This window comes from Panthera pardus, unplaced genomic scaffold (genome assembly GCF_024362965.1).
Source record: "Panthera pardus isolate Hobbes unplaced genomic scaffold, ASM2436296v1 HiC_scaffold_13, whole genome shotgun sequence".
Classification (NCBI taxonomy): Eukaryota; Metazoa; Chordata; class Mammalia; order Carnivora; family Felidae; genus Panthera; species Panthera pardus.
In genome coordinates, this window is record NW_026526688.1 from 8292084 (window position 1) to 8314215 (window position 22132).

At 41.7% G+C, this 22132-nt stretch overlaps 1 long non-coding RNA gene across 1 annotated transcript in view; it reads left to right on the plus strand.

The window, feature by feature from the left end:
- Positions 1-359: 359 nt before the first annotated feature.
- The window catches only part of LOC128776482 (uncharacterized), a 101269-nt gene continuing 79496 nt past the window's right edge, over positions 360-22132 (plus strand). Inside the window, exon 1 of the long non-coding RNA XR_008421528.1 lies at positions 360-486. This is a non-coding gene — a long non-coding RNA (uncharacterized LOC128776482). The remainder of the gene's footprint in view (positions 487-22132) is intronic.

The window sequence follows — 22132 nt, forward strand, 5'->3', positions numbered from 1 at the left end:
TGAGCTGTCAGCACAGAGCCCGACGTGGGGCTCGAACCCATGGACAGTGAGATCATGACCTGAGCCGAAGTCGGACTCTTAACCGACTGAGCCACCCAGGCACCCCTATTTGTTTAATTTTTAAGAAGATTTCTTGTTTAAATGTTTATTTTCCAAATCTTAAATTTTTTTTAATGTTTACTTATTTTTGAGAGTAGAGAGGGAGGGAGGGAGGGAGTGAACAGGGGAGCTGCAGAGAGACGGAGACCCAGAATCCAAAGCAGGCTCTGGGCTCTGAGCTGTCAGCGCAGAGCCCGACGCGGGGCTCGAACTCATGAACAGTGAGTGCAAACGGTGCATTTATTTACTTTACGTAGGATCTAGTTGTACTGTGGCAGGAGAGCCTCCTAGGGTATGTGGTTCAACCCGGTGGCAAATCAAGTTTGCAGGAATCTCTTTGCTGGAGTGAAAACAGCCCTTGGCAACTTTTATGGAGCTGTTGACCTGGTAAGCGCATTTTTCTCTTTCTCTAGTGCCCAATAAGCCAGAAGTTTGATTTTACATTAAAGTAAGTTTTACTGTCTTGCTTCCGGGCATCGGTGTTTTCTGTTTTTTCCTGCTATGATTTAGTCAGCAGGGAGCCTCCTTACATCACCGTCTTACAGGATGGATAATACCCATTTAGAACTTTGGTGACATTATGTTGATAAGATTTTGTGAACCAGCTTATTCGTATACATGCATATCAGAGGGTGGGAGCTTTTCCCCCACAAATTTCTGGGAACTGCCACTATGGTGAAGTGTCCGTGGGTTCAGAAATCTGGGTCATGATAATGTGTCATTTTTAAAGTTTTTTCATTTGTTTCTGTTTTTAATTTTGAGAGAGAGAGAGAGAGAGAGGGAGAGAGAGAGAATCCCAAGCAGGCTTTGCACTGTCGACACAGAGCCTGACGCGGGGCTCGATCCCACGAACCATGAGATCATGACCTGAGCCAAGATCAAGTCAGTCACTTAACGAAGTGAGCCACCCAGGTGCCCCAGTATATCACTTCTAAAGTGAAAGGCACATAGTAGCCCCTTGTATCCACTGCCGCTGGGAAAGCACCCTCTCTTCTTGGGCATCTTTGGTTTACGAGACAACATATACCGTAGTTAGGTGCCGCTCCAATCCAAATACTCAATAAACCAGTAATTCCAGGGCTGATGGCTCTGAATGTGGCCCAGAATAAAAGAAGATCCTTCTGTTTGCCCAGTTTGCTACGCAAGCAATTCCGCCACACGTCCTGGTGGATCCAGTGGGGCCGTGAGAGTCTGCATCTGGTCGGGGGGCCGTGTGGAGCCTGTGGTTGGCTCTGGTAGGTGAATTAGGGTGAATGCCCTTGGGGTTTTGGAGCAAAACTCTGCTCTCTTCAGAAAGCAAATACTCTTTTCAGAATAATTCCTGGCTTACTATCAGGGTTTGAAATACCAGGTAACTGTAAGACTTGAGGGGCACCTCATAAAATACGTTTTTTTCTGATCCGTGAAGCCTTAAGCCATTCCAGTTCTCCAACATTAAACCGAAGGGATTATATGGGCTCATACAAGCTCTGGATGAACCAATAAGCTCCCTGCCATCCATCCCTTTTTCAGTCCACATCTGTGACCTATACTGAGTTACCAGAGGGAACAATTTTTTGAATTTGGCTTCTAGATGGTCCTACACGACATTCTGGCATCAGTTAGGAGTGATAGGCTTTTAGCGTTAGGGTACCCAGAGATGGCCTTGGGATGATGGAGGAGGAAATCTCAGTGACTCTCATGATGTACTTCCTCTGGATGGAGAGGGTGCAAGAGGTATGGATGTACACCAATTCTTGGGGACTTGCTCATGGCTTGGATGCTCGATCAGCTCCTGGAAGGAGTAAAATTGGAGAATAGGTGGCAGATAAGATTAGGGAACAGTGTGTGGAAGGACGTCCAAGACTGTGCCAAGAATGTAAAACGTTAGTGACTCAAGTAAATGCTCACTGAAGGGCTCTCACTGAAGACATAGGTCTTAATGACCAAGTGTCTTACAGATGTTAGGTTCTGTTTTTCTCTCCTCTGGTTCTTGTTCAATGGGTTCAGGACAAAGTGGCCATGTTAGCAAAGATGGCGGGTTTTCATGGGTTCAACCACAAAGATCCCTCGTGCTTGCCACACGAGAAGTGGTTACTACCCCTGCTTACTACTCAGAGTCCCAGTGGCACTGACCAACGGATGGTCGACCCGTAATATCATGTTATGCCAAGGAAAATGGGGGGCAGTCCTGTCGCCTAGGGGTCACTTGGTTATATTGGACCCCTTCTAAGGTGAAGAAAGCAGGGATTTGCCGTTGCTGGAATGGAAACTTATTTTGAATACAGATTGGTGTTTTTTGACACCAGCTGTGAATTTTCTGAATACCTAATTCGCAGTATTAGTATCATTTATGACACACATTCTGAATGAGGAAGTTGTTTTAGGGCAAAAGAAGTAAGGCTGATTTTTGTGCAATAAAATAAGCATATCCAGAATAGCTGGTCATTTATAATGGTGGAATGGCTTTATGAAGATTAATTTATAGAGTCACCTGACCTGCAACATTTGCAAGCTGGTGGTACTTTCTGATAGGATGCAATACATACTCAGAACCAGCAGGTGGTGCTGTGTTTCATGGCCATCATCAGAGTCTAGGAATGCAGAAGGGGCCATCTTTCCTGTTTACACTAATGACCCTGGGGTGCTTCTTGTCCTTCTCATCACTGCTCTGCTCTAAAGGCCCTACACTCCAGAGATAAGCATCCCCCAGCCCCCGCCACCCCCCAAAGAAACAAAGATGGTTCTATTGAACTGAACATTGAAACAGGAACCTGGCCCTTTTGGGATCCACATGTTGGGAGGAAGTTACTCTCTTGACTGAGAATATTTATCTTTATTATCAAGCAGAAATATGTTGCAGGTACATGATGAAGCAAGGCAGGAATGAGAGGTCAGAGAGGTTAAATATCCATGGACTCTGGGGCCCTTGTTCAGTCACTGTGTCCGAAAGTCGCAGGCATATTCAGCATACACAGCTTCCTCAGGAAAGGTTGGGCTTGCGTGATGCACAGAGACTGGGTAATACCTCGCTCCCTTGCTTGCATCATGTTAAGGTATGCTTGTTTCCCCAGTGAAGTAGATTTAGGAGTTGCTTTATTTATTTTATATTTAACTATTTGTTTCTATCAGGGTTGTCTGGATTATGCCAAAATACAAATTACCCCCAAATTTCAGTTGTTTAATAACAATATACATTTATTAAAAAATTTTTTTTTGAGAGAGAGGGAGAGAGCACAAGTGAGTGAGGAGCAGAGAGAGAGAGAGAGAGAGAGAGAAAATCTTAGGAGAGACAGAGAGAGAAGTGGGGCTCACCCAAAGGGAGGCTTGAGAGAGAGAGAGAGAGAATCTTATGAGGGGCAGAGAGAGATGGGGCTCACCCGAAGGGAGGCTTGAGCTTACCCTGTGCAGGACTCGAACTCACGAACTGTGAGATCATGACCTGAGCCAAAGTCTGACGCTTCACTGACTGAGCCACCCAGACGCCCAGTTTATTTTTTACTCATAATCCAAGAGAGTCTGAGAGGTAGAGGAGGCTCTGAGTTCTGTAATCAGAGTTGGAGAATTATTTGTAACCTATATATGCAGAACAGTATGAAGTTATCAGCCAACTTTCAGGTCTGAAACTCCCATAGACCTATATTCTCTTTAATCTTGACCATGGCTGCTGTCGGGGATACGGAGCGAGTCTGCTCGCTCCTGTAGGGGCTGTTCTTTCTGGTGCCACTTTATCAAGAAGCCAATTTTTCATCTTCACCAAACACGGTCTTACCAATACCCAGAGTTAGCTTCGAAGGGAATTAGAGAGCCACATTGCATCAGAGGGGGCCTCTTTTTAATACGGTAGCACAAATGGAACCATAGGGAAGTGAATGCAGCGTGAACCGGGTGTCCTGGATGATTCAGGAAGCAACATCAGCAGCAGCAAGAAAGAGAAAGGTGGTTGTAACCCTGGGCTCGGTTGGCTGTCAGTGCACGGAAGGTTGAGCTAAGCACAGGGGTTTGCACAAGACTGCTCTGGGTAAATGTACAGTGGCAGAAATAGAGAATAAAAGAAACTCTAAAGGATGATTGCCAATGAATGGGTGAAATATACATACATATATATGTGTGTGTGTGTGTATAAACATATTTATACTTGTGTGCACACACTTCACACACATAATATTTCACCTCTTGTGAGAACATTTATCAACATCTTGTATGAGAGACTGTTAAGGATAAGCTCACAGATTTTTATGTTTTTAGAACTTTCTGTTCAGCATATTTCATAAGTCAGTTTAAGTTATTCTTAAGCAAGTAACATTTTCGTTGCCAACATTTTTGTTACCTATGGCATGGAGATCCCCTCCGATCCTTGACCACTGCATTAGTTAGCTAGCCACTGGGAGGAATAGCAAAAGAAAGCTAGCATTTTTGGTTGATTTCCACTAGATGGTACTATCTGAGTTCAAGATTCAACCCCTTGTATATTTAATGCAAGAATTTGAGTAATTATAGAACACATTTATATTGTGTTACTCTTCCCTTCTACGTTAATATTTAAAACGATGTCCAGACCACTGTTTCCCATTTTGGAGGTAAAATGATAAAAATTTTTAGCCCCTGGAAATTTGAAAACACAGTTGACTTCTTAAGAGCTGATATGATGTTTGTATTATATTTGATATTTTTATTGTAACTTACAGAAATTATCTCTTTATTGTAAAACATAATTCTTGGGTCATCTTTACATGTGTTGTTAAGTTTTGATCATAGCTATTTTCCTGTACAGGTGGAATAAGCATTTCCAAACCACTGAAAGACTAGGGGCTCCATTTTCCAAATTTTATACCAGGCGAGAAAACATCCTGAGTGGCTATGTTTGTATGTAAAAATAGACTACCTCTGAGTACTTAGTTTCACTTCAACTGTCATAAGACATTAAAACAAAAACAAAAATTCTGCAAAATAAACAGTACTTCTTTCAATTACTGAATGGGGAGTATAGTATCTATTGATTCTCTGAGTGTGTTATTCCAGCATAATAAGGAACCTGACAGCTCAGCTTGTTTTTCTTTGCTGTGAATATACATTCAGAAGAAATCTTAGGAGATTACCTAATCCATCTCAGTCATTGTACAAGCAAAGAAACTGGAGATCCAGAGTACATGTTAAATGTGTACTTGGGAGAGGAAGGAAAGGAGGGCTCTCTCTGTGTCTCTTTTAAAATTTATTTTTGGGGCGCCTGGGTGGCTTGGTCGGTTAAGCGTCCGACTTCGGCTCAGGTCATGATCTCACGGTCCGTGAGTTCGAGCCCGGCGTCGGGCTCTGTGCTGACAGCTCAGAGCCTGGAGACCATTTCAGATTCTGTGTCTCCCTCTCTCTCTGCCCCTCCCCTGTTCATGCTGTCTCTCTCTGTCTCAAAAATAAACGTTAAAAAAAATTTTTTTTAATTTATTTTTAAGAGAGAGAGAGAGAGAGGGAGAGAGAGAGACAGAATCCAAAGCAGGCTTCAGGCTCTGAGCCATCAGCACAGAACCCAATGTGGGTCTCGAACTCGTGAACCATGAGATCATGCCCTGAGCCGATGGTGGACACTTAACCGACTGAGCCACCCAGGCGTACCCAAGACAGGCTCTCGTTTCCTTGTTAAATACAGTCTTAATGGTCTGCGGGTCTTTACAAAGTACTTGCTCATAGACAGTGTCCAAATGCAGAACCAGATTGTGAATAAAGAATCAGGGTCTCCCATTAGTGTTTATGGACAATCCTTATTATCGTTAATAAAAGTTGCACAGTTAAAAGGTGGCATGAAATGGTACCGGCACCGGAAGATATGAAAATATCATGTCCCTTGAACCAGTCTGCACAGTGAAAAGTTCCGATCTTGCGGTAAGGTAGAACCAAAGCATTAATTACTCCTCCTACAACCTGTGTCATCTTGGACAAGTTCCCGCACATCTTTGGCTTGGCTTATCTATAAAAGAAATGAAAAATGTCTACTTCTTGGGAGTGTAGTGCAGCCTAAATGAAACGACACGGTAGGCTTTCAGTAGCCATCCCCTCACTTCATTAGGAAATCGTTTTTAAGATGGAAAATAAGCTTGAAAGCCCAGTTGAAGCAATGGACGAACAAAGTCTGGTGACAGGGATTTCTCCAGCTGGGGACCACGTTGTACTTTGAGCCCTGTAGTGATTGATTCTGATTAATTTCTTGGTCCTAGATTTGCAAAGATCATTTGATTGCTCGCAAAGACCAGGCAGAGCCGAGCTGATGGGAACCCATTAGCTTAAAGAAATCAACACTAAGATATAGAAAGTTGCAGGCAACAGAAACACAGTATTTACAGAGGTTTTTTAACTGCTCTGGGTCTCCCTCGATTGGACCTGCCCTAATGCAACACCACAGAAGCACGCGTTGTCTCCCTCCCCTGACACCGCGTTACCCTTTTATTCCTGAGGATTTATACCAGCCTGGTTGTGTTACAGATCGTAGACATGGATGGATTCTAGAATGGTTGACTGTCAGCATTTGCGTGCTTGAACTTTTTGCTTTTCATGGCTCTTCTTATCCAGCAGGTGTCAGTCATTGTCTGTAGCTGGGCTGGGCTTCCTCTCGCCTGCCTAGGACCAGCTGAGGAGAAATCACCTCTAGTTGTGTCAAAGTGACGAGTTTGTTGAACTGTAACAATAATAATCCTCCCCATTAGCCTACAAGGAACTTGAGGCATTTTGTACTCAAGCAAGGATGAATTTTTATTTTCTCACTTAATTAAAAAAAAAAAAAAATCTCCATCACAGTTTCCAAAATGTATAGCTGGGCAATAAATGAGAAAACACGGAAGGCAGGCAGGGAATTTAAATTTGTGGTAAAATAATTTGTACGTGCATGAGAAAGGCAGTTCACTCCTGGATGTCAGTGCGAGGTTACTGTTTGATTCTGTAGCTTACAATAAAAAAGTCATGCAGTTGGCAGTGTATGTTTGTGCAGATGTGTGTCTAACAATGTGCTTTGAAATCATCCCTACAACAGCAGCAAGCATTCGTTATATCCAGCCCTTGGTGCCGGCATAGGGCTTGTTGGATTAGGGCAGATTTTACAAAATCAGAGTAAAACAAGCTTAATTTACATGAGGGAGGTTTTCTCCCATTTCTAAGTGAAAGATAGCTTCTGTAAAAGAAAATACATTGCATGCAAAAGTTCACGTGTCCTTAGATGTTTCTCAAACTTTGGGTTTTAAATCCCGCTTTGTCCTTTTCATAGGGATTAGTGATTTGTGAATGCTCTATTCTGTCTCTGCTCATAAATGGTGACCCTTCCTGATGGAGGTACAGTGAGCTTCCCAGGGGATCAGTGTAACCTGCTTCTGCCCTTCACCTACATCCTCACTGGCTACGGGCCCTTTGCAACCAGAAAAACAAAGCTCACCCAGTTTTCCTTCGTTTTACTTCTTCCGGACTCTTTGGCTTTGAGTATAATTTGAGTATAGCTTTGAGTATGGCTTTGAGTATAGCTTTAAAATTCAAAAAGCCAGTTTTAAGGTCTTTATATTAAATAAGTATTCAGCAGGAAACAGTCAGTGACAGAAAAGGTGCCCGAGTAATCACATTAGGAAAACAACAAAGTGTGATACGAAGCAACGATTTGATCACGTTCTGAAAAGTGGTACAGTTCAATAGTTTGAGTGGGAAAATACACGGTTATATTGTAAAAAGCTTACATCCGACATGACCAAAAAGACCTGTTCCTCAGAGTCTCCATCCTAAATGTCACTTGTTAATGCATGCATCAGAATTCACAAAGTGGAAGAGAACACGAGAGCCTTGTCCCTCCTTCATTCACACCTGGTCGCTGTAGGAGTGACCGTGTCCTCAGCCATGAGACTCAGGCACTAGGGGAAGCGAGCAGCCCATCCCGGAGACGAGCTGCTAGCCTTGCAGAAACACTGACGGTGAGCTTCTCTGGCAATCGCTCTGCGGCAGTATTTTCACAAAAAGCCACAACAGGCGCCCGGTATCTCTTGCGCCCTGATTTCTGCATGCACTTGAATATTCAATGCCAGCGATGGGCACAGTGCAGGGAAATAAACCCACTTCTCACCCTCTACCCCTATCTCTGATCTTAAATAGATGTCAGCTACTTCATCATCGTCCTAGTTGTATGAGACGTTAGGTCCACATAGTTTATTATTTTTCAGTAACGTTTCTGAAATGCGGTAGGTTAGAGATCTCTGGACTTCTCAATTTGCATCACGGATGCTAGTGACGTGAAAGTTTTGTTCAGATTAGTCCCCACCGGAAGTACTGGTTTTTAGTACGTTGCATATACATTAGCAATTTATATTTCATTTGAAATACTGCTCTGATCATTGCTGCAAGAACTTAAAGCTAATTTTCATATTCTAATAAGCCTTCTCTAATGTTTTGTAAACATAGTTTACATTTGTGGTGACTGAGAATGTAGGAGATTTGCTTAAAAACAAGAATGGCAATTAGAACTAGGGTCTCTTGTAGGTTGAACATTTTTTTTTTTTTAATTCCCTTTGCCACCTGTCAAGAGCTGAGCTGCCAGGTGTTGGAGTAGTCAATTAAGACAACAAGCCAAATGAAAGTACCAGGCGAGCTTTTAATCACTTTCTGAGGTAGGAGAAGCACTGGGAAAATTCCCCCCCACGGAACAGCGCTGGGTGAGGACCAGATGTACCCTCCCAGACAGGAGGGGGGGGTTGTGTCCTAACTCCGGAACAAAGACACCTGCCACTTTGTGGGCCCAGGAGAGGGGGGATGGGAGGGTGCATGGGGAGGGCAGGGGTACCCGGGGGAAAATTCTGGCTACTGAGTCAGCGTTGAACGATGTATCTCCAGGCACACCCCTTGCCCCCAGAGGTGCCAGGGGAAGGCCTCAGTGGCAAGCCTTGCACAAAGAGGCCTCTGTAGGGAGGGCCCTGGGCTCACACTGCAGATATGCATCAAAGCAAGTCTGGCCAGGGGGCCAAGTCCTTGAGGGCACCTCCCTTTCGAGACTGGCCACACCCCCCAGCCTGGGGCAGGGAAGGTGGCTTCTCCCCCTGAGGCCAGCCCGGTAGAGCCTTTATTTACAACTGCTTTTGGTCAGGCTCAAAAGATCGCACGTAGGTTTTTGGCCAGAAGCTGGACTTCTTCACCATCATCCTAGTTTAGGCTGACATCCGCTCCTTCTGGGATTATTGAACTGCCTTTGTCCCTGCTCTCCACCCGCCCGAAGATTGTTTTCTTAACATAATCCATCACACCCTTGATGGCCAGGCGGCTTGTGTCTAAATCGCTGGTTTTGTTCCGTTATTCCTCTGCTCTGCGATCTAGTGCAGACCACTCAGGTTGGCACTCAAGGCCTTTACCGGGCCGCAGATTCTTGCGGCAGATCCACAGGTTGCCACTACTGTCCTCCTCGTTCCTCCTGGGCCTGCGACGGTCTCCTCTTGTCCACGTCTGCCCCTCTGAGCTCTGGTCTTTCTCTCACGCCTGGGACAGCTTTGCCCGCCAAGTCCAGCCGACATACTCTATCTCCAGCTGAGGACGTCTTCTCCACGGACTCAGTGCCTTGCCCCACACTCATTCTTTTTGTTGTTGTGGTCCAAAAAGTCTTCAGTCTCTCTTTTCTTCGTTTTTATCACCACACTACTAAAATGCCGGTGTTTGTTTAACAGTTTGGAATTTTCCTCTAGGTGTTTATTTTTTTAAAGTTCATTATATCCCCACTTAAATGTCAGGTGTGATGTCCTCATCTTCTGTGTTACATGTGGGTGCCTCCTAGGTGGCAGGCACAGGGCTTGGTATTTCCATTTTGGTCACCGAATTTAATTTTCACAAAGGTCTGCAGGTCATGTGATCTTTATCATGATTATATACATGATAAAACTGAACCTCAGAAAGTCCAAATATGGGTGCCTGGGTGGCTCAGTCGCTTAAGTGTGGGATTCTTGATTTCAGTTCCGTTCACGTCTCCAGGTTTGTGAGTTCGAGCCCCACCTTGGGCTCCATGCTGATGGTGCAGAGCCTGCTTGGGACCTTCTCTCTTCCTCTCTCTCTGCCCCTTCCCTGCTTTTGTTCTGTCTCAAAGAAACTTAAAATGAAAAAAAAAAAAGTTCAAATAATTTTGTCATGACTGAAAGACTGGTTAATTGACAGTACAGAGGTCTTTCTTGCTCGGTCCAGGCGTTTTTCTTGTGCGAGACGCTGCCTCTGTCCTGGAAACCCAGAAGTGGCAATAAATGGATGGGATGTCATGCTGATTTGTGTTTATAAATTCTCTGCCCTAAGAAAAAGCATCGCTGATAAAGTTATTCTTTCTAAGATTTTGTTATCTAAAAAATGGATACTTAATGGTATGTTATTAACATTGTTGACAGTGGGACAGGGAGGCACGGGCTCTTGCCCTTGAAATCCAAAGTCTGGAGGCTTCCTCCACTCCGTGCCATTTTGCTGAAGGTACTGAAACCTTTGGTCCTCGGTTTGCTCATTTGTCACATGAGAAGGTCTCATCACTGATTTCTTAAGTCCATTCCATGGATTAGATTCCATACTATTCTGCATTGCTGCATTGAGTTTGGTTTAGAAGAGAGTCCTCAGTCCTACCTCTGTAGTATCCCCTCTGTGTCTCCACATCCTGTCATGGTGTCATCTTTCTCATAGAGATTTTGATCTGATGACCAGAGTATGATGCTGTTTTCCCCTCTTTTCCATCACATGACGTGAAGTGCTACATCTTTGCCCCTGAATTTCTCTGAAAAGGTGCCATGAAAACATTGGTATCTGTATTTAAAGGGTTAACCTAAGCATTGCTGTTCGCCTGCTGATCCGACCAAAGTCAGAGCTGTCATACTCTGTCCAGTCAAATAAAAAAGTTACATGGAGTTTCCCATCTCTTCAAATTCTGAACATATTTTTAAAAATACTTAATAATGTTTAATAACATTGCCATTGGTCCTTAAAATGCATTAAACCGTTATCTTCATAGCAGATATATAAAAAGACTCAAGGACACACATTTGGTGGAAATATAAATCAGAAAACAAAATCCATAGACTTCTTTTTCTAGCTGTATCGGTGTGGGGGGGAAGCAATGGAAATTTACTAATTGCTTTATTACATGAATAATATAGTTCTGTACTTGAACATGCTTTGTGTATGAATTTCCAAATATGGGCTAGTGGGAAGTCAAAGCAAAATTAGCGAATGTATCTTGGTATATTTCTCATTGTATGATCAGCGTATGTTTTAAAACATTGATTTTTCTCCTCACTGATTTTGCTTCTTGAGAGAAGGGAAATGATGCAGGATGAGTTGGTGAGAAAAGTCAAGGGGACAATAGTAATGAGTCATGCTGTGAGTCTGGGTTTCACAGATTCCCATGTTAGCAAAAGTGCTCGTAGATGGAGATGAGAGAGGAAAACATCCCAGCTGTTTTGAAACATAGTATGGTAGCCAAGAAGAAAGTTCAAATCTTAAAAAGCAAAATGAGCGTTCACGTCATTACATACTGCCCCGTTTCCTTGAATTATGGCCGTGAGAAATTGATTTCTGTGCCGATTGGATTCACTGGCAGTTTCCTTTCCTACAAAGGCCCCACAGGTCCAGTTCCTTTTCCTTTTCCTAAGGAGCAAGAGTGCCCTCAGCTTCATTATAATTCACACTGCCCATCCCTATAACACAAACCAAACTGATATGGCATTTGCTTTGCTGAACAGAGGTAGCCTTCGGAGACCTCCCACGTTGCTTTTTAGCTTGCCGGCTTCTGATAAGAGAAGCTGCCAGGCTGGAAAACAATGCAGCCCACGTCTACGCTGGCGATTTCCTTGTTGGTGTGGAGACGAAGCTACACCCTCTGTGTGCCGGCGTCCTCCACCCCGGATCTCTGAGATCGCAGGCTGGCTCACAGGCATTTCTACTGATGATAAAGTCAACATCTCACTGGGCTGCAAAGTGAAAACAGGCTTTCTGCGTGGGGGCCTGTGCCTTGACAAGTAGAGCTTTTTTTTCTGTGGCCAACCTTCTCTCCTTTCTGCATATGGGTCTCATTAGGAAAAAGCCTAGCATTGGAGACATCTATTTTCTAGTAAATATGGTAGCTGTCGTACCAGAGAGCAGAGTTTTGAAAAATTATCTTTCTCAGGTTCATCATCTCACAGTGATCACAGAGACGTAGGAGCGAGACTGCCTGTCTGCCTGGGTTGAACCCACCATCAAGAAGGATGCGGGTCTCCCCTGCCGTTTTCCTATTACTGTGTCACTGCATTCTCTCTGTGGTACTGAGCTCCTTAGTTCTTTTGAGAGGAAGAGAGAAATGATTCTAGTTTCAGCTGTGGCTCTATTATTTGTTATTTATTACTATTTTTTATATCTGTATTATTTAGCCTCCCCTAACATTAGCAGGGTCTGGAGTAGAAGCGTACAGGTAGGCCCACATAATGTTTGGCTAAACATCTAGAAACTATAAACCAAGCTAACGGTCTGTTACATAAAACATGTTCTATTCTCCCATCTTAACCAAGTCACCTTCATTATGACTTGGCCGTGCAGGTCTGAGTTTAAACTTCTTGGACCACTCCAGGTTCTGGGCTGGAAAGGGGACGGCAGGTGTTGGAGCCGGCCTCTGGCTTGTGACTTCTTTTCTCGTGTTCGGCTCTGTCCCCCACCACGAGAGGCCTCACACGCACAGGTGTGGATGCTTCAGCCCAGATACATTTCTAAGCTCCATCCATACCTTTCCCATGCAACAAACTGATGCCCCTTGATCACCTCCAGGCTCTGCAGACGGTCCTTACTATGCATTCAGCTTCCTACGTAACTGAGCACTGCGTCACAACAAACTTACGAGGTAGGTACTGTGATTAGGTGCGGTGTACAGAGGAGGAAACCGAAGCACGGAGAGGTCGCACGGCTAGTAGATGATGGAGCCAGGCTGGCCACCCGCGTGGTTTAACTCTATTGCCTCTGCTTTTAAGTCATGACCTGAGTCTTCCTTCTAAGGAAAAGTGCGTTTCCTGATGCATAGTAAGAACTGAGTATGCCATATTAGAATTCTTGTTATTGACTATACTTAGTCGATTGTAATACATGAGTTGAAAGTAGCGGCTGCTGTCTGGAGGCCGAGCTTCCACTAGCAGGAAAACAAAGTGATTTTCAGCCGATATGGAGGCTGGATCTCCACTGGTCCAGTGGCTGTAAACAACGTGTGCCACGTTTTTGCTGCCTGGGGATGACCTTCTCCATGCATGGCTTCTTTTATTGAAGCCTCCAAATTCAGATGGTATCCTGAGGATGAACTTCCATGTTTATGACTGTTTGGATTTTTATCTTTTTCTGTATTGAAATACATTAAAATAGATTCCATATAATTCTTCTATGGGACTTGGTCTGAGCACACAAGAATGCACTTCTTGATATCACATCCTCCTCAAATATTTCTGAGGGGTACCGTAAACACCAGTTAGTGTGCTAAGTATCATGGAGGGGAAAAGGGATATAAATATAAAACGCTGTACGTTAAATAACCATTTCATGTAATTACACGATTTTTGTAATTCAAATGGGTCCTGCGTACTGTATTTTCTCTTTAGCTCAGACCCTTTCTTGTTGTAATAATCCTGAAAAATAATTTCCGTGTCTTTCAAAGTATCTATTACTCGCCCCATCTCCCATATCTAATGTAAAGCTAAGTTGTTTATCTAACAATTATGAGTGGGTTCAGTAGATTAGTGTAATGGCGTAAGGCTGTTCCAACTGTTTCCCTAAGGGTATGTATCACAACATGAACATTTTGGCAGACTCAGCAGCGTGCTACTATTTTTAAAGTCTGCGTTTTGATTTTTAGAATACTGTAGTATAGAAATCTTGGTATATCGAAGAATGATTTTTAAAAAATTTCTACATGTTGGATTTCTCACTGAAATGCATCTAATTGAAAGTCCAGATTGGGGCACGTGGGTGGCTCAGTCAGTTAAGTGGCCAGCTCTTCTTGCCTTCAGCTCCGGTCATGATCTCATGGTTTGTGGGTTTGAGCTTTGCATTGGGCTCCACGTTGACAGTGTGCCTGCTTGGGGATTCTTTCTCTCTCTCTCTCTCTCTCTCTGCTCCCTCCAACTCTCTCTCTCTCTCTCTCTCTCTCTCTCCCTCTCTCTCTCAGAAGTAAATAAATAAACTTAAAAAGTGTAAGTCCAAAGTCATGTGCTTTAAACATTAAAGTTAGTAGCCCCAATATGCACGTACACTATGCATTTACACGTGTGACTACAGCAGTAGTGGAGTGGAAACATTGTTTTAGCAATTTTGGCTGACTTGCCCTGTTAAAAACTTGGATTGAACTTCCTTATGAAGGTCATTATTCTTTGGCAGAATTGATTTCATTGACTGATTACTGTAGTGTGAAGACACAGTGGTAGCATATCTTTGTACTTCACGTTCCGAGTGGAGACAACGGGAGCCCTATTGCGACCATCCTAACAACTGTGCTGTATTAGACTTTACAGTTTTCTCTCCGCTAGACAGACTGTGTCTTTCTTCCTGTCAGTGCTCTAGCTATATCCCCGATCTGGTCGTTATATGAGATAACTTCTTTTTTTTTTTTTTTAATTTTTTAATATTTATTTATTTTTGAGAGAGCGAGAGAGAGAACAAGCATGAATGGGGGAGGGGCAGAGAGAGAGGGAGACACAGAATCCGAAGCCGACTTCAGTCTCTGAGCTGTCAGCATAGAGCCCGATGTAGGGCTCGAACCCACGAGCAGTGAGATCGTGACCTGAGCCGAAGTCCGACCTGACTCAGTCACCGACTGAGTCACCCAGGTGCCTCGAGATAACTTCTTAATATTCCCCTTAGTAATCATATTCTCTTACTCTTTCAGCAAGACCACTTTTGCAGGGTCTTGTTTTCAGACAGTTGACTAAGTCTTATGGGTATGGGACTTAGTTAGAACCCAGGGCAGACTTAATGTCTTTAAAGCTTAGGAATTTCCAGTGGCTGATAAATTAAATGCAGTTGGTCATGTTGATGGCTTCTTTCTGAGACTTTGGGTTAATGCTGTTATTACTACTGTTACTATTATGGATCAAGAATTTGTTATGTTCCAAGTTCCACAAGAAAAAGAGGCCCAGAAGGATTAGATGTCATGTTCAAGGTCACCCAGCCTGTAAATGACAAAATCAGTGTGAACATACAACTGTTTTACTGCAGAGCAATTGTGCCTAACAATGAGGTTAAAATCTCAGGTTTGTGACCTGATGTAGTTTTCCTTGTGCCAAGGTCATTTCTTTCAGCTAACCTTTATAGAGCACTTTCTATATGCCAGTAGGATCTTTATAACATATTAGCTCATTATATCCACAAAACAATTTGTCATCTGGAAACAGTTTTAGATATGAGGAAATGGAGACACAGAGAGGTCAGTTAACATGGCTGATGTCCACTTGGTCACCATGAAAGATGCTCATCTCCTGTATCCTTCTCTGTATCCATCTCTGTTGCCTACGTGCCCTTCTGAAGGCAAATTGAGTAGTCACGACTAGAGACCTAATTCTGCGTTATTTCCACGGAGCCAAATTAAGCTAGCTGTATCGTCACCTCTGGATGTGGTACCGTCATGTAAAATCCAAAGATCCAGTGCAGATTACATTAAGCATCCGTAAAAGGCATTGCATGACTTACAGTGAGTCACTTCTTAATTTTGATTATTTAATGGAAGAAGGGAAAGGGATGGTTTAATCAAAACCATGCTGAAAACTGTTATTGCTAAGGCTTTAAAGGTTAGATTATATTTTGTGTTAAGGTCTTTGTGAAATTCAGTGGCCTTGAAATTTTGTAATCCTCAAATCGGCTTTAATTAATTTATCAAATCCTTTTAGCAGGATTTGTTTCAGCGTTTTTGTGCATCTACCAAAAAGAGCCTTATTAGTTTTCTGTAATCTTTAAATTAGGTTTGCTCATGTGACCTAATACTCTGTGTGACTGATCTGATTTACAGTACCCCCAAATAAATGCAGTCCTTTATTTTAATATCTAGTGTGATGGGTACCCACTGTCCTCCCCTCCCCAAATATGATGCCATAAATTTATATGAATAATATAAGATATACTCTACAAATATGCCAAGATTAAGATTTAATTGTTCTATTTCACCTAAGGACATCTTCAGTAAACACTGATAAAAGCTAACACTTTGGTTTAAGATAGAATTCACTTAGAGTTGTTTTATTTTTATTTTTTTATTTAGAAAAAAAATTTTAAATGTTTTTATTTTATTTTTGAGAGAGAGAGACAGACAGAGTGCGAGAGGGGGAGGGGCAGAGAGAGAGGGAGACACAGAATCTGAAGCAGGCTCCGGGCTCTGAGCCATCAGCACAGAGCCCGATGCGGGGCTCAAACTCACAGATGGGCTGTGGTTTCCAGGGTAAAGAAAGAAGGAAGACTAGAGATTGAGCTCTTGAGAGGATAGGAAAGCATCCAAGAGTGGAAGCTCAAGAGTAGATTTCGTGCTGGGGCGCCTGGGTGGCTCAGTTGGTTAAGCAACCGATTGTGGCTCAGGTCATGATCTCAGGGTTTGAGAGTTCAAGCCCCGGGTTGGGCTCTGTGCTGACAGCTTAGAGCCTGGAGCCTGCTTCGGATTCTGTGTCTCCCCCTCTCTCTTATCCCTCCCCTGCTCATGCTCTGTGTCTCTCCATCTCTCAATAATAAATAAGAATTAAAAAAATTTTTTAAAGAGTAGATTTAGTGGGAGCAGGAATTAGCGTCTGGGATTATTCTTACAGGGTGTAATACCAGAATATGCCATTGTAGGTGGAGGTTCTGACAAGGATGACCCTGGCTTACCACGTGATGTGTGAGGGCCACAGATGTGATGAGAACTGATATAGAAGATGTCTGGGAAGTACCACACCAGGGTTTGCGTGATTCATTCCCACAGGTGCAGAAATCACCAAGAGGGATCCTAGGAAGGGAAGACCATAAACCAGGAGTCCTAGCCCCCAAGAAACCTACTGTCGCTCCAAAGGAGGGTTATTGATTCAGTGTGCTGAAACAAGAGTCTGAAAATGGCAGACAGTATAAGGAAAAGTGCTGAGGCTTTGGAGGATGTGGGTAAATTTGCGACTTCTGAGAGAGTTTGAAAACAAAAGGAGAGTCTACAGGGGAAAGTGAAGTTTCCCAAAAATCGGCTGGAGAAAGGTTTGTCCTTCAGTAAACAAAAGCTTAAGAATGAAAGGATTTTCCTTTGTGGTCAGTATAATAGAGTTAAGGAAAACAGAGTGGAAATGGCTAAAAGGTAGAGGTGGGTCAGGTAGAGGGGGTTCAAGGAGGAATTGAATTGGCTTTTGATGAGAGCATAGTTCTTAACCTTGTTTGGGGAGTGGCTCAAGATCCAGGAGTAAGAGAAAAAGAAGAGTTGAGACATGAACTGAAGGAGGAAGGACAATTGTCACCATTGGGAAGGGTCTGTGTATAGAATCAACCTGCGAATAAATTCAGGTGGGGGAAATCTTGCTGGACAAACCCAGTGCACTTTAGCTTTTGTTGACATGAGATCTCATACCAATGAAAACTGTAAACATATAGTGTATATATGCCTGGCATTGTGCTAAGCTCTTTGAATTCACTGTTCGTCTCAAGAGTTGTTATCTGCATTATTTAGATGAGGAATCTAGTTACTGTGAGTTAAGTGACTTACTCAGGATAAGTTGCGAGGGCTGGAATTGGCACATAGGTTGGTTTCACTTCAGAGTCTGAGCTTTGTGTCACCACGGATACTACACCTCTAAGAGAGCATATATTGGGATGAATCTCATGCCGCACAGCTCCTTTGAACCCTTTATTAGATTTTTATTGCTTATTGCCTAAAACCCAAAATCATTAGTGTCCTAAATGCCCCTCAGGATGAGGACTTGCCTGCTGGTGAAGACTCGTCTTCCATGAGCTCTGTCTTCCCATCTGCACATCAGCTGTACACGTGTACCTGCAGGGGAGAGCACCGAGCTGTCTCTTCCCTTTGGACCTTCTGATTTCCTCTGCCCTGGAATATTGCTCTCTTTACTTCTTTGCCCTTTCCCATTCATTTCCTCTCCCACCAAACAGATGGCGAATTTTTTCAAGAATCAGTTCAAGGTTCTCATTTGTTTTGGTACCTCCGTGAATACATCTTATCTTATTCTTCTGTTTCATTCACTTACCAACAAATATTTATCAGACTCCTACTGGCAGTATAGCTGTAAATGAGATTCTATTTTTGACCAAGTAGATCTTTCATTCAAGTGAATTGGGGGTAAAGGAGACCATAGTCTCACTTATAGAAATAACTCCTGAAAACCTTTTTTTTTTGTTTGTTTCCCAACCTCCTATCAATCCATCTTTGCAGTAGATAGATTTCAGTATTATATAGGAAACTGGATGAATTATTATCATAGGCCTGTTAAGAAGTAAATCCATCAGCTTAAGTGTTTTCAATAGTAAATTAAAAAGAACAAAAATAAACGAACTAACAAATTTTAAAATAAGGTGACATAAAGTTGGATATAATACACATGAGAATCTGGATTCAACAGATAATTTTAGAGCAAAAATATAAATTATAAACATTGAACCAAGACAAAAAATGTGAGTCAAATGATAAACAGCTATGAAAGAAATTGGAAAACTTAGGGGGAAAAGGCCCTCAAAATGGCTCTATGGCTGGTATTTAAGTGAAATTCTTTCCGAATCTGAGGAAGAAAAAATTTCCATAGTATGCTATGTAATATTTAATTTAAAAGTGTTTTATTTTCATGTCCATTTTTCCTGATCCTGTATCATTTAAAAATCTTTAGTTGGAGTCTGTTATTTAAATATTACATAGGTTCCTAGTTTTATTGAACTGTGTATGATGAGTAATCTGTAACAGTTCTAAATTGGGGATTCTATTATGTTTGCTTGGTGCTTCATGATATAGTAATGTTTTTATCATAATTGTGAAAGTGACAGCCCCTACCAATAAAAGCTTTCTGTTGGAAAAACGAATAGAGGGAGCTACTTTTCTTTCACCTTCTTGCCGATCCCTGGTCATCTTTGTCCTTCCTCTTTCATACTAAGGATTCTTTGAAGTTAATGTCATCAATCTTTATCGTCCTCTGTCTTCTTGCCCTCCAGATGCTGCCTTGTGTTGTAAACAGACTTGTCTTTTAGAGAGATTGAGAAGGGAAAAAATCGATATTTACTTACTGATTTACCATTTCTTGTGGTTTTCATTCCTTTCTCCAGCGTCTAGTTCCAGTCTTCCTTCTGGTACCAGCTTCCCTCTGCCTGAAAAACAACTTTTAGTGTATTTTGTAGTGTAGTTTGGCTGGTGACAAATGTGCTCAACTTTTGCTTATCTCTAAATGCTTTATTTTTCACCCTGGATTTGAAGGTATTATTGCTTGATCCAAACTTGGGGGCTGGTGGTTTTGAGTTTTCAACATGGTAGTGATGTTGTACCACTGTCTTCTGTCCACCATTGCTTCTGATGAGAAGTTGGCCATATTTTAGATAGTCTTTCCACTGTTTACAACATGTCTTGGCTCCAAACCCCACTTTTGGGTGTTTTTGAGATTTTTAAAATTTACCTTTTGCTCATCCTTTCAGATGATTGTTTCACAGCTCTTTCCATTTATATTCAGTTACTTCTGCCTCTTTCCAAATTTTAAACTAATGACCTAACTTCAAGGTTATCTAAAAAATAAATTACCAAATCCACCAACATACATGTATCTCTTCCCTCATACGCAGCCTTCTTTCTCATACATTTGATACTTATATTGACTGCTCCATTCATGATCTGCATTCCTCTTGGTATGTATGGAACCTGCTGCTCAATTCATTCCCTTTTTAAGTTACAGCATTGATTTCACTGTCTCTCACAATAATTTCTGTTAACATTCAAACATTCTTCAAGGTCAGTCTTGCAAAAAAAACCGGTACCCCTCCAAAAATCCTTCTCCAACTCTTTGTGTTTTTAGGTAAATGCTTTGAAAGGGTTATGTTTGTTGTCTCTACTTTTCCATCTTTCTTTTTAGAATCATTTTGACCCAACTCCCTTGGCCAGTTGTCCTTACCACTTGGTGAAACGGTTTGTATTAAAGTCACCAGTGACTACAATCTTAAACTAGATTTAACTTGATTTTCATCTTGCCAGCCTTCTGAGAAGCATTTGGCACAACTGTTCTCTCTTTCCTGCTTGAAATCCTTCTCTTCTTTGGGATCCCATGGCACCATTTTCTTCAGTTTTTCTTTTAGTTCATGCAGTACTCCTTAGATTCCTTTGCTGGCTTCTCCTCTTCTGTTGGATTGCTGAATGTTAACATTAAACAAATTAAACATTTTTCAAAGTGATAAATTTATAAACTGTCTTACTTAAATCCAGATATGATATGTCTACAAAACCCCCTTGATCATTTGATCAAGTCTTTTAATCTGCTAAATCAGAAATGATTGATTTGACCCCTCTCTGTGTAGTGAAACCTTAAGTCCTGATAATCATGATTTCCTTTTTAGAGTAGTTGTATTTTACCCTTTACCACTGGTTTTGTGAAGTGACCAAGATGAGTGTCAAGCTTACCGATGCATAATTTGCAGACGTGAACTTCTACTTCACCCTTCACTTTTGGCTAATTGAAACTATATATTTTATTTTTCCTTGCCATTTTCCTTGATTACACAAAGTACACTAGTTGTTCCTTGAACGTATTAGGGTCTAATTCATTTGAATGAGAAGACTTGATAATTTATAGCATCTAAATTGAATAGTATCATCTTAACCTGTTTTAGATTTCAGTTACTTTTTTCCTAACCTCTTTTACAGCTTTTTTGAAATGAAATTGACAAATTAAAAACTGTGTATTTAAGATGTTCAACGTGATGTTTTGATATCTAAATTGTGAAATGGTGACCATGATGAAGCTAATTCACATCTACGTCATTTCACATAATTACCTTTTTTTTTTTTTTTGTCCTAACAACACTTAAGATCTACTCTTTCAGAAAATTTAAAATGTTTCCAGAACTTTCCATCCCACATAATAGGAACTTTGTACTCTTTGGCCAGCATCTCCACACACCCTCCATCCTTCAGCCCCTTTTAGGTTCATTGATTTTTCTATTGTTTTCTAGTCTCTATTTTATTTATTTACTTCTGCTCTAATCTTTATTATTTCCTTCCTTCTGCTAACTTTGGGTGTAGTTTCCTTTTCTTTTTCTAGTTCCTTGTTGTGGTCAAAATTGAACCCGTGTCCAATCAAGTGTGTGTATTTTATTTTTATTTCTTTTGGTCTAGATCATTTACCCCCCACCTTTAAATTCCTTTATAACATTGATTTTGAGGGATATCAGGTTATTTTTTATTTTTTATTTTTATTTTTTGTAAAATATCCTAAACTCTACAATTGGGTCTTCTAACTCTAACATTTTCTGTTAACTGGAAATTATCTCTAAAACCTTCTTCATATTTAGATTAGGCATTTTTGGCATATATTGAAGCATAAAACTAGGTACGTAGTATCAGGATGTCCCAGAATGCAAAGATTGGCCCTTTTGTTAAAGTGTGAGCTCTGCCTGTCTTCAGTGTAAAGGTTATGTAAGTAATCTGTGGAGGGCACTTAACACTTTGCAAATATCCTGTTCCCCAACATCCCGCAACCTAATGGTTTTAGCAGGCATTGCTGGAATAAATTATTGATTACTTCTTAGTAATATTTTGTTCTCTGCATTTTGAAGGTCGTTATAAAGGTGAGACAGCAACCAAATAAAATAAAAATCCAAGAGGTGTTTTCTTTCTTTCCATTATCCATTATCATTCAAAACACAAATCTCAAGTAGGGTTTATCCCTTTTGTGCTTGTTTTTTTCTTAACACCGCGTAGTATAAGCCCACAGCTAGCTTGGGGATTTTACCTTCTTGATTTGTCCAAGCCAGAATCTTACATGGCTTGTACGATGGCTTTGTCCTTGGCAATGTGCTCAATCTTCCTGATGTTGTACGCATCTATTACGACCTTAATTTACTGAGAACAGCGTGTAGAACTCCTGTATTTTTTCATTTA